The sequence below is a fragment of the Triticum dicoccoides genome, chromosome 4B (genome assembly GCF_002162155.2).
Source record: "Triticum dicoccoides isolate Atlit2015 ecotype Zavitan chromosome 4B, WEW_v2.0, whole genome shotgun sequence".
NCBI classification, from domain to species: Eukaryota; Viridiplantae; Streptophyta; class Magnoliopsida; order Poales; family Poaceae; genus Triticum; species Triticum dicoccoides.
The window spans coordinates 567,711,613-567,720,901 of record NC_041387.1 but is presented as its reverse complement, the minus strand read 5'-3'; positions in this window follow the sequence as shown (position 1 = coordinate 567,720,901).

Here is a 9,289-nt window from a genome sequence, read left to right as displayed (position 1 = left end):
CGGCGTTCTGCCGCGGTGTTGTCCCCTGTCGGCCGCTACGGTGGCTCTGCCGCCGCGGGACACGCCGGCGTAGGCGGGCCAGGGCGCCACCGACGCCAGGAAGGCGCCAAGTGCGCGTGCAGGGTGCTTTCCAGGGGGAAGGGGCCATGCGCAACGTGCCAGGGCGCACTGTCGACGCGTGACTGAATTCTGACGAAGGGAAACGACACTGAACTCTGAAACTTTGAACATTTCTAAAAATGCAGAGAAACAGTGTTGGCCAGGTGTTCGACAGAATGATTTTGGTATGTGGGAGGCTCTGCTTGAGCTTATTTCTGGTGGAGTGGCTTCTCAATGCAATAGGGGGTTGCCTGAATTTTTGTGGAATTTTTGGAGAAGAGGAGACATGAATTTCACCAAATTTAACAAATCTGGTCCAAACTTGCAGAGACTGTAATTTGAAATATTTGAAAAGGAGAGGAGTGAAACATGATGGTTCTAGGTTGTGGGTACCAAGGACTATCCAGGAGAGTTAGTTTGATGTCAAAACTCCAAGGCATTTAGGTACTTGCTTTGTAAATCCCTCAGGTTCAAAAGAATAGGCAGAAAAGATTTTGGGCAGGAAATAAATGAAATAAAATCCAAAATGAGTTGGATTTGTTGGGACAGAACATATGGATTGCCCCAAAGTGGGAGGAGGGTTTTTGGGAGGTTTTACCATATGAGGCATGGTAAAAATCATGGGTGGTTTCAATATAAGATAAGTCCCAAAACTCCTAGGGTTTTTTTCTCTTAAAGAAAATAAATCCCAAAATTTAACTTGAGAAGGGGACAAGCAGAAGAAAGGTTTTTAATAACCAAACACCAGTGTTGAAGAAGATAACAAAATAAAATCCTTGCCAAGGGAAAAAGAAATTTTTAGAGGGAAGAGAGTCCAATAAAATTTGGGGAGTATTTTACTTGAGGTAAAAACTCCATGATAATAAGAAAGGAAATGCTTCAAAAATCAAAAGTGAGACCAGAAAATAAAAGTTTTAATTTCCTGGTAAAATTTTAGTTAACAAAACAAGGTTAAAAAAAATTTGGGTGTCACAAGAATCCAACTATGATCAAATAAAAATCATTTTCAATGAACCCAAAATGCCTTTGGAAAAGTTCATAATTTTTGAATTGGTCTAGAACCCCTGCCAAAAATGGTGCACATTTTCTAGGCCACTTTGGATTTTTGAATTGAATCATAGAGTATTTGAATTTGGGCATTTAAATGCTATAAATATTTTATTTGCCCAAATAATTCTGATAATGGTTGAGGGCTGCTGAAAACATTTCAACAGTGCCCACAATTTATTTCAGGATTTTTAGAAAAGGTTTAGTACTTTTACTAAATCCATAAACAAAGACAGAAAATAGAAAACAGAAAATAAAAGGGAGAGAGAGAGAGAAGGGCTACCTGGCCACCTACCTGTAGCCGGCCTAGCTTACTGGCCTAGCCCACCTGGCGCCTCCTGCTGTCTTCCTCCTGCCAGTAGGAGCAGCTGCGTGCTCGCACGCGCGCGGCTGAGGAGGCCAACTCCTCCCTACCTGCCTGTCCCCTCCCCGACGCATCTAGATGATGCCACGCGACCCCCCCCCCAGACCCGTCTGGCTCTCCCTCTCTCTCCCTCAAGCTCCTTCCCCCCTGCTCTCTCCCTCCCACGCAACCGAGCGGGCCGCCGCCGCCGTTCACTGCCACCGCGCTAGAGCCACTGCCTCGCCTCGTCTTCGTGACACGAGCTCCGTCTCCTTGCGTTGAAGCTCTCCGCCGAGCCGCCCGACGCCAGGAGCCCCGTTGCCACGCCATCACCGCCGTCTTCATCGCCACGGCAGACAATCGCCGTCGCTCGATTCGCAGCAATGAGGACGCAGCCGAGCTCGCCAACCCCTTTGTTCGGTCCGCTGTGAGCTGCTGCATTGATCCCCTCTCTCCCCTGGCTCTTTTCCTCCCGCTAACGCCGTTACCCGTCGTGGCCGAGAGCTTGGCTCCACCAGCTATGTCGCTGTCATGGCCACCGTCACCTAGAGCTGCAACCGAGCACACAGACATGCTCAGCGCAATGCCAGAAGCCCAAAACCCCCCTCTAGCTGCTCCTGCCGTGCACCGTAGTGCCGAGCCCGAGCTCACTGAACTCTAGCAACCGCACTTCCCTTCGCCGCCATCATTATGGTCCTCTCCGGCACGAGCTGATGGCCCCGTTGGATGCGGACGAGGACCAGCATCACGCCAAGCCAAACCGCCGCTCGCTTGGTCGCTGGAGGGCGAAACCCGACGCTCTCCATCGTCTCTAGCTCCACCGGCGACGAGCCGCGGGTCAACTCCGCCCGGGTTTGACCACTGCTTGACCTCCCCTGGGTCAATGACATGTGGGCCCCACCCAGCTAATTAACTAGTTTAGGTTAACCTTAATTAGTGTTAACCTTGGTTAGTGTTAATTAAACTAGGTTAGCATAGTTAGCCACTGACATGCGGGTCCCACCGGTCAGGTTTGACTGGACCACAAATGTTGACCACTGACATCACAGTAACATCATGCTGATGCATTAATTCTTTTTTGGAATTTAAATAATTCCTAAATGGTTTATTTATTCCAGAAAATAGTATAAACTTCTAAAAATCTTAGAAATTCAACAGTAACTCCAAATGAAAAGATTTATATATGAAAAATGATCAGAAAATTCCAATCTATCCATATGTACCATTTTCATGCATGTTAGAACAACTTATAGCTGCTGTTTAGTACAAATCATATGAATGGCATATGGATTTCCACATACGGAGTTTGAATTTGAATCTTTGATTCAAACCAGCTTCATTTTACCTGTTGCTTGTTGCATTATCCCAAATCACAACATATTAACATGTCATGATCATGAATCATATTGTGCATTGCATTGATTCTGTTCTTCCTTGTTTGCCGGTGTTTGTCCCCTCTCAGTAGACGACGTACTGATGATGAGTTCGATGACACCGATGAAGAGCTATACTATCTTCAGAAGTGCTAGGCAAGCAAAACCCCCTTGTTCATTCTGATACAATCCCACTCTCTCGCTCCTGCTCTCTTTTATTGCATTAGGACAACATGATGCGGTAGTTGAACCCCTTTCCACTGCATGACCTGTCATTGCCACAGTAAATAGATGAAACCCACTAGCATGAGTAGGAGTTGTTTGAGTCCTGATGTGCCTACTCATTCATGCTTGTTTGTCATACCCACTAGCATGAGTAGGAGTTGAGTCAGGTCTGATTCATTGGGGATGAATTGGAGGCGTGTGAACATGTCCTACTGTGTGTGAGCTAAGTGTGTGAACACGATTTGGTAAAGGTAGCAGTGAGAGGCCATGTAGGAGTATATGGTGGGTTGTCTCATTGAAGCCGTCCTCAGGAACTGAGTTCTGTGTTTTTGATCCATGAACAGTTGCTACCACACATTAGGTATTGGTAACTCGACCCCTCACGACTTATTAACCAGCCTCATCTCTGTCCAGGAGTTGCAACTAGTTTCTGGTGTTTGTAGGTAGTGCTAATAGTCTACCAAGTGGCACCTGGTACAGGTGGGCTTGGGACAGACTAGTTGCAGTGGCACGGTGTACCAAGTGGCACCCGGGTGGTGGGCTTGGGAACCCTGCTCACATCATTCGGGGCCGTGAGCGACACCCCGGCCAGATCTCCTTGCAGATGGAACCCGAATAGGCGATAAATCTGGACTAGGGACTTGAGTGGTTAGTCAGGTCGTGGTCAACACCCTCACCAGGCTTTCGCTTGAATGTTGCCAAGATACATGATGTGTACATGGCGGTAAGTGGCGAGAGCGTGTGTGAAGAAGTACACCCCTGTAGGGTTAATATGATCTATTCGAATAGCCGCATCCGCGGTAAAGGACCTCTAGGTTGCCTATACAGTTCATAGACAAGTGAAAGTGGATACTCTAAAAAGCGCAAGATAAGCGTGAGTGCTATGGATGGCGTTCTCGTAGGGAGACGGGAGCGGATCCATAGTGGTGTATTGATATGTTGAATATGTGGACTCGTGTGCGCCACCTCAAAAGAGTTACATTCCAGTCATAGTTCAGGATAGCCACTGAGTCAAAGCTGGCTTGCTGTAGTTAAACCCCACCATCCCTTTGTTGATAATGATGCATATGTAGTTAGTTCTGATGTATGTCTTGTTGGGTACATTTGTACTCATGTTTGCTTAATTTATGTTTTTGAAGAGAGACTTCAGTCTCGCTTTGAGTTCCGCGTGGACTTCAATGTTTAGCTTGTTACCTCAGCTACAATCTTGTGCCCTCCGCAGGATCTGGTAGATAGACAGGCTTCTCAGCCCTTTTTCATTTGTAGATGTCTGTACTCAGACATGTTAAGCTTCCGCTTGTGCTTTGACTTGTATGCTCTGAGTGTTGGGTCATGAGACGCATGTTTGTAATATCTCGCTCCTCGGAGCCTATTGAATAAATACTTTGAGTCATAGAGTTATGTTGTGATGCCATGTTGTATTTGCACATATCGAGCATATCATGTGTATGATTTGAAATGCTTGGTATGTGTGGGATCCGATAGCCTAGTTGTTTATTCTTGGTAGCCTCTCTTATGGGGAAATGTCTCTTAGTGCTTCCACTAAGCCATGGTAGCTTGCTACTGCTCCAGAACACTTAGGCTGGCCAGCATGTGTCCTTCTTCGTTCCTGTGTCTATCCCTACGGGGAAATGTCACGCGATGTCTACTGGAGTCCTACTAGCCTGCTATAGCCCAGATTCTCCAGAGTCCTGTTAGCCCAGCTGCTACAGCCCAGATTCACTTGCTGATGACCGACACGTTCGTTGCTGGGTCATGTATGCTTGTCCCTGTAAGTTAGTGCCACTTTGGGTTTACGACTAGTAATGTCGGCTCGGGTTCTTTGTCATGTGGATGCTAGCGACACTATCATATACATGAGCCAACAGGCACAAACGGTCCCGGGCCAGGTAAGGTGGCACCCATGGGAATACCGTGCGTGAGGCCGCAAAGTGATATGATGTGTTACATGCTAGATCGGTATGACTTTGGATCGGGTTCCTGGCAGCGTTGGTATCAGAGCTTGACTTCCTGTAGGATTACCAAGCCAAACTGGTCGAAGTTGAGTCTAGAAATTCTTTAGTTATATAAGGGAATTGATTGTGGGGTGGAACATAAGGCTCTTTTTACTCCTTATACCTTATGCCTTCTGATCTGAGTCACCTTATCTTTCCTACGGGGTTAAGTAACTAGGCTTCCTCTTCTTTTTATCAGGATCAGGTGTTACTAATCTGTAGACTCATAAGATTGGTGGATTTAAGCCTCAGTTCAGTTCCTACTACCTCCGTGTATTCATAGTTGATCCCAGAACCTTGATATTATGATGATCGAGTGGTTATGCCACCATTTTGTAGGATGTCTCAAATCTTTTTGAACATTTACAGTCGTTATGCTGTCCGAGTCATCCCAGGTTTCTAATAGTCTAATGCATTTGCAAATTCCTTCCTACCGTTCCGAAGTTCCTTTGTGCCAGATCAACCACATTAATTAGTGTATTTAGGTACTTTACTGCCTCGGCATTTATGTTGGAGCTATTATTATGACCCTAGGTGTCTAGAGTATCACCTAGTAATCTAGCCATGCTCTATGTTCCCAGTGTGATGATTCTGGCCATCCTTCTCGAAAGCATCCCGTGATGCAATTTAGTTAGTAGATATTCTATTCCTGGGTTTTGAACCCGAGATTCACCCTACTTACTTCACTTTGACAGTGTTTGCTCATTCCTTTAGGTTATTAGTAACCTTTGTTATAGTTGTCGAGGTCCGTGGTATGTCCTTCTTCCAAATACTATGAACCACTTATGGCAGAAGTTTGTTGGATCAAAAGATCACAACAGGAGTGCTCTCGATGAGTTCTCCATTCTATATTGTGACTCTGTTAGCTCAACCTTTCTGCATGGGTTATCCGGAAGAAATATGTTGAACTCGTTCGACATGCTAGTCCATGCATCCATAACTCAGAAAATCATATGTTCTTTTGGGTTGTCCCTCTTTAGTTGTCTTCTGACCTCGTCTATCAATTGATAGTCAAGAGTATGCGTGCATTTGTTCATCGATGCCTATTACTCTTATGGTCTATCAAGCCATTCCATTTTGGAATGACTAGGAGAAACAAACTCCAGTACCTCATCCATTTCCAGGATTGGGTCAAAGCAGTTGTAATCCGCAGATCAAACTGCCAATCCAGCTTTTGTTCTGTTCTACCCTAGAGTATTACCATCTTTATATCAAGAATATCATGGGAATTGCACACCATCCTATGAACTCTTGATACAGTTATACTTCTCGCCCTCATTATTCATTTCTTGGATCCCGTGTTGTTGCAACTGGAATGCCGACAGATGAACTATGATGTGTGAAATCAATACTCCTAGCAACTCTGTTGCTTGGTAGTTAAAGGAAAATAATTTCATTCTTAGTGTGTTGGTTCTTGAATCATCATTCTAAGATAGATTGTGCTACCTAGTCCTTATTTCCGGTGCACTCTTTGATCAATAAGTTAGGATTGTGCCAATTCCTCGCTCTTTTGATCATACCATCTTGCCCTGAAAAGAAAGATTGTTCTCGAGCTTAGTTACATATCGGTGGTTCGTGATTTTCCGAATATCTTCTCGGAAGTATCACCAGGTCATCACCTGACCGCTATGTTGAGTTTGTGATCAAGTTGGTTTTCGTGTAAACCACACTTTCTTCAAGAATCTGTGTCGGATACCCTGAGCTAGTTGGTTAAGCTAAACAACAACTTTCAGAGCTGGAAGATAAAAGCTTGTTTGACTTAGTTCATTTTAAGGGATATCTTGTATGTGTGTTAAAGAAAGTTGATATTTTCATCGACTGGCCCTCGTGATCAGTTAATGGACCTATCATTTTATCCAACCTTTGATTTAAGTATGGGCTATCATCAAATCAAACCAGAACCAACGATATTCATAATGGTTTCTTACTCATGGTTGATCCCTCAGGCATACACCATTACATCCATTGGTCTGACCAATGCTATCACCGTGTTCACTTAATTGTGGAATTCCATTTATATGAAAATCTGGATGAATGGTTGTTGAGCTCATCGATAACATTCTTAACTTCTCCATGATTTTGTTGGACATTAAGCTAGTATTGGAAACTTTTATAAGCATTATCTTCATGTCTCGTGCATGAAGCATATGTTTGGATGAAAGAAGTGACTTCCTCTAATTCACGTGCACTTGATGAAAGTTGCCGCCGAGAATTCGAGAAAGCTTGTTTTGCTCCCTATGGAATCGTCCCAAGTTGGTCTATCGTTTGGTAGGCTGGACGCCTCCATTCCATATGAGTTTTCTAGCACACCAAGCCACTGATTGATTTGTTCAAGATAAAGGAGTCTGTTCTAAGGTGAATTATTTGGACTTCCACGCGTGGAGACTTCGATATCATTAATGATGGTTCCCTACCAGAACTCGATAGTGTTTTGTTGTAAGACTACCATGCGATCATGTTTGTCTGTGACAGCGTGTTCACATGTGTGTAGCAGAACCAGCTCATGTTTTGGAGCTTACTATCATAGTTTGTTCCATGAGAATCTCGCAACGTCATCTCGTCGATTTATGTTGCAAACTTTCATTTTTCTTTCTAGACTCGATGAGTCTGGAATATTCTGACACCAACTAGATCTGAATCTCAGGCAAATATGATGGTTGGAACTTTTCCAAGATCTAATATGTAGGACCCGACAAGGTTGATGTTCTGGCTAACACACCTAGCCGGAAGATCTATCATTATAGTATCTTGATTGAGTTATTTGACCATCTTCACCATGAGGATTTTGCACGACTTATTCTAGAAGTTGTTCCTTAGGGGTCCTTGTGCTCTCGGTTCCATCGATTATGCTATAATCTTTCAAACAATGGATTCACTCTCTACTGTTGGGTTTCTCCCCGGTTACTAGAATCATTTCTAGCATTTGCATTTTTTTCCCAGCTTGCACCGCCATTGTGCCATTCTACCTTGGGTCCCGTCCATTTCCGGTGATAAGCAAAATCACCCCTTGTGTTGTCTTCAACAAGGTAATCCACATCATCCATACGAGTCCGAGTGTGTCTTAATGATCTCTATATCAAAAGTAATTATTTTGCCACTTAAGGTAAAAATTCTGCGAGTCATCTTTCCTGAGGAGCCCATTATGGTATCATGGCAACTCAACTCCTCGCTATGTTGACAGCCATTCACCACCCTCTTAAGTGTGGAATTGTTGTCTACCTAGTGGACCCTCGTCATCTGCTCCACTCCATTCCTCTAGATGTGTGCTTTGTTTCTCAGCTCGAGGGATGTTTCTGCGTCTCACTCCAAGAGTTGATCTTGAGTGCTCAATCCCCGAGGAGATTTTTTCCTATAGAGTTTCTTTCTGTCGACATCGTGTTGGATGAAGATCTTGAAAGCAAAGATGTCAAGATCAATATGAGGCAATGAATCAACATCTTCGAGAAGGGCAGTTGGATCATGAAGATTATGATAGTTCGAGTCCCCTCTTCTTTTTACCCACGCTTGAATCTTGAGACGAGATTCTTGTTTAGTGGGGGCGAGTTGTCACATCCCTAGTTCTGGTCTGCTCTGGGTTAGCTAGTCTTGTGTTGCATCATGTTTAAATTTCTCACAAACCTGAAATGGGGATTGATCCAAACCCTAGCACAAATGAATCCAACTAGGTTCAAATAAAAATCATTTTCAATGAACCCAAAATGCCTCTGGAAAAGTTCATCATTTTTGAATTGGTCTAAAACCCCTACCAAAAATGGTGCACATTTTTCTAGGACACTTTGGATTTTTGAATTAAATCATAAAGTATTTGAATTTGGCATTTAAATGCTATAAATATTTTATTTGCCCAAATAATTCTGGTAATGGTTGAGGGCTGTTGAAAAACATTTCAACAGTGCCCATAATTTATTTTAGGATTTTTAGATAAGGTTTAGTATTTTTACTAAATCCAGAAACAAAGACAGAAAATAGAAAACAGAAAACAAGAGAGAGAGCGAGGGAGAGAGAGAATGACTACCTAGCCACCTACCTGTAGTCGGCCCAGCTCGATGGCCCAGCCCACCTAGCGCCTCCTGTCGCCTTCCTCCTGTCAGTAGGAGCAGCTGCATGCTCACATGCGCGCGGCCGAGGAGGCCAGCTCCTCCCTGCCTGCATGTCCCCTCCCTCAAGCATCTGGACAACGCCACGCGACCCCCCCCCCAGACCCGTCT